A 4,150-nucleotide genomic window follows, 5' to 3' on the forward strand; every position below is an offset into this window, starting at 1 on the left:
TAGAAAAAACAATAGAATGGGAAAGACTAGAGATCTCTTCAAGAAAATTAAAGATGCCAAGGGAACATTTCATGCAAAGATGGGCTCAATAGAGGACAGAAATGTATGGACCTAACAGAAGCAGAAGATATTAAGAAAAGGTGGCAAGAATACACAGAAGAACTGTACAAAAAAGATCTTCCTGACCCAGATCACCACGATGGTGTGATCACTCACCTAGAGCCAGACATCCTGGAATGTGAAGTCAAGTGGGCCATAGGGAGCATCACTATGAACAAAGCTAGTGGAGGTGATGGAATTCCAGTTGAGCTATTTCCAGTCCTAAAAGATGATGCTGTGAAAGTGCTGCACTCAATATGTTAGCAAATTTGGAAAACTCAGCAGTGGCCACAGGACTGGAAAAGGTCAGTTTTCATTCCAATCCCAAAGAAAAGCAATGCCAAAGAATGCTCCAACCACTGCACAATTGCACTCATCTCACATGCTAGCGAAGTAATGCTCAAAATTCTCCAAGCCAGGCTTCAACAGTATGTGAACTGTGAACTTCCAGATGTTCAAGATGGAGTTAGAAAAGGCAAAGGAACCAGAGATTAAATTGCCAACATCTGCTGGATCATTGAAAAAGCAAGAGAGTTCCAGAAAAACATCTATTTCTGCTTTATTGACTATGCCAAAGCCTTTGACTGAATGGATCACAATAAACTGTGGAGAATTCTGAAAGAGATGGGAATACCAGACCCACCTGACCTGCCTCCTGAGAAATCTGAATGAAGGCCATGAAGCAACAGTTAGAACTGGACATGGGACACTGGGCTCCATGGGGTCACAAAGAGCTGGACATGACTGAGCAACTGAACTGAGCTGAACTGAACTAATGACTCTGAGTCAATGTATGAGCCCTACTGAACGCAACTTGGGTCTGTGCTGAGGTCTCCATGGGCGGATGTTTACTAAACACATTAAATGGCCTCAGGCACTTCTGGGTCCATACTCTCCTGGCCCTTCTTATTTGCCACACTTAATCTGTGACTCACTGGGAAATACGATTACTACCGTAGTTAGAATTGTAACCAAAGTAATAGTAAATATGCTCTTAAGTGACAGTCTGAGGCTTTTACTGAAATAAATGCATTTGATTAGATGAGATTAGGTAAAATATATTCTGACTGAGTGTATGAGTTTTTAAAAAAATTTTTTGGTTCAATACCATAAAGTAGATAAATAAGTTCTATATATGAGACATGCTAATTTGTTGATAATTTGCACCTGCATTTTGTGGGCTTCCCTTGTGGCTCAGCTGGTAAAGATACTGCCTGCAATGCAGGAGACCTGGGTTTGATCCCTGGGTTGGGAAGATCCCCTGGAGAAGGGAAGGGCTACTCACTCCAGTATTCTGGCCTGGAGAATTCCATGGACTGTAGAGTCCATGGGGTCACAAACAGTCAGACACTACTGAGTGACCTTCACTTTCATTTTGTGTGTTCTTGGTTAGTATGCATACTCTACAATCCCTCAAAAAGGTTTTAATGGTATAGTAAATGCAGAGGACATTGTGAGATTTGCAAAGAGGAAAATTATCACAAGTTTTCTAATTAATTTGGGAAATTCAAAGTAAAGGAGCTTCTATATATATATAGATATATAGATGACAAAACTATCATCAGTGTGCACATCTTGTGTTTGTATTTTATATATACATCATTTATAATTCAAGTATGCTTATCATTGGATTTGAGCTGGACAACCAAGCTTTTTGTATATTAATATTGACTGGCTGTTGCATAATAGCCTGCACTGCATACCTCAGGCCATAAAATAATGAAAAGTGATCATGAAAAGTGCTTTGGTTTTGAGACAAGTAAATAAAAGAAATACCATTCCAATTTTCCCACGGGGAGATCTCTGTTGGTATTCTTTTTTTCTGTTGGTGTTTTAATTTGTGTATGAACTAAATGTATGAAAAGAGAAGGAAAATAAGGTGATAGAAGTCTTAGGGAGCTTATTAATATTTAACATGAAGAAGAAATATTTCACCCATGATACCTTCTAACATTATGAGGCATCAGGGAACAAATGATCTTTACACACAATATTAAAATGTATATTCGCATATGTGTGTATATAAATTAAAATATTTAAATAGCATTTAATGGAAGTAGTATTTTTGATCCAACTATTAAACTTCAAGGAGTTTATCTTAGAAAATAACAATGAATTAAGACAAAGAACTAAGTTTAAGGATTTAATGACAGCATAATTTATAACATTAAAAATGTAAAACTTTAAAAAGAGTAAATTAAAAATTAAATACAATTGTGACATATTTAATTTTCATGAGATAAATATCTAATGACATGGTTAGAATGCTAAGAATTAATGTGAAAATAACTGTACATAAAATAATACATACAGAATGACTGCAATTTTATAAAACAACTTTAAACATAAGTAAATATGAAAATGAAGCAAATGTCAACAGATGTTGTCCTTGGATGGTAGAATCTGAATGGTTTTTACTGTGATTTTGTACTTCTCTGTATGCTTTTTACATTGTATCTACATTATAATTTCTAAAATGCCTTTTACTAAAAGCAGTTCTAAAAGCAGAAGAAAAAACTTACGCAAATGTTAAAAATGTAGCACTAGGAGATTTTTAAAAAGGAATTCACTTGAACTAAACTATGAATCATAAGAAAAATGATGACTTGAGTTTAACATTGGTTTGATCAAAGACTGCATATACCAAACAAAATTTATGTGGAAAGCCATTTAAAGAACACTGTCCTTTGAATGTATTATGTATGATCCCAATCTCTACCCTTAAGTTCTTCTACTAAAACAAATTTACTTTCAGAGACATGAATTTCAACTAAAACTAAATTAAACTAAAATTTAAAAAAAATTATTAAGCTAAGACATCATGAAAAGTTCAGCATGCAATTAAAAAATTGTCATATATCTCCTTAATGTGCTTGCTGCAAATATTTAGAATGCAATGAAAAATCTCAAACTTTGTGCTAATGAGTCAGTTGTTTTATACTCTGCCACAGTCTTGGTGTCACTGCAAGAATGTGTCACCTTCTGAAAATAGTCCCCAAGGTGTTTACCTTCTGCGTTTCTGCTTCACCTGCCCTAGCAACGCAGAGTCCCTCTTTTCTCTTTCATTGTGGTTGTAAGAGGAATTCTAATCAGCCACAAAGAATTAGCACTTATGGCAAATATTCTAATTGTTTGATTCTAAACAAATGCTACATTTTAGGGCTTTTGTAATGTTTCCTGCAATAAATAAAGCAATAATCTGTTATGATAATGTGAAATGTTTTTGATATGTCATTTAAAGAACACTGGTTAGGTGAATTGGATAAAACAACATTATAGAGGCTCAAACTTATCAGGCTTCATCCGTGGGCCTGGGAATCTGTGGATAAACTGACTTGAAGAAAACAGCTGTGTTCCACAGTCACAAATTTTCTTTTTAACATCTGGTTAATCATCTTGCAAAGGTGTTAAGGGTAAAAAATGTCACTGAATCAGCAGAGATTCATGCCCATACTAAAAATACCTTTTTAAATGTTTATTTCTGCATATTATGTGTTAGACATTCAGAGAAACCATGTCAGTTATAGCAAAACTAATGCTGAAATAAATTAAATATAATATTTTACAATAGTAGCCAAATTGGCCCCCCAAAAGGGAAATCTTCAGAGGTCAGAAATTCTATATAAATCAATGGAATTAGTGGATCCTGGAGCTGGCACTTGACCCATGGGCATCTGCTATTGTTAATAGTAGAACACTGGGTCATATGGGTCATATGAAGGTGTTATAAATTATGTTACACCAGACACCCTCTCATAAAGCTAGGCTTATCTAAGAATGAGACTTTCAAGAGAGTGTACTTGGAAGGAAACATTCTTTGAAAAGAGACAGTGAAGAATATAGCTGTTTAAAGCCTGGCTTTGTGAGAAATAAGAATGCTCAGAGGAGACTTTTCTAGTTCCAAATTTGTACTGAAATTGGGGCAGCAATTTGTATTGCTGTGTGATAAAAAATGAAACAAAGCCAAGCATGGAGCTGAAATATCCTTTAAATGTCTCAGGTTGGTTATGCCCTCAGATACGTGAAAGAAACAAACGCAAATCTTCTGTTG

This window comes from Cervus canadensis, chromosome 24 (genome assembly GCF_019320065.1).
Source record: "Cervus canadensis isolate Bull #8, Minnesota chromosome 24, ASM1932006v1, whole genome shotgun sequence".
Lineage (NCBI taxonomy): Eukaryota > Metazoa > Chordata > Mammalia > Artiodactyla > Cervidae > Cervus > Cervus canadensis.